This window comes from Penaeus monodon, chromosome 30 (assembly GCF_015228065.2).
Source record: "Penaeus monodon isolate SGIC_2016 chromosome 30, NSTDA_Pmon_1, whole genome shotgun sequence".
Lineage (NCBI taxonomy): Eukaryota > Metazoa > Arthropoda > Malacostraca > Decapoda > Penaeidae > Penaeus > Penaeus monodon.
In genome coordinates this window covers 23120982-23121201 of record NC_051415.1, presented here as the reverse complement: position 1 = coordinate 23121201, position 220 = coordinate 23120982, and positions in this window count along the sequence as shown.

Genomic DNA, 220 nt, shown 5'->3' with positions numbered 1-220 from the left:
AGACACACTTGACATCACTAAATGCAGGGTCTATGTTCTCTATGAATGCTGCTGGTGAAACATATTCACTTAACCAAATGGTACTAAGAAATAATTGGAGCGCACTTGTCAGTGCACCAGAATTAACATCAAGATTTTCCACATGATAAAAATTTCAAGTTTTTAACTTTTCATTACCGACATTGAAAAATGAACAATCAGGCCAATGTCTTTAACTCAT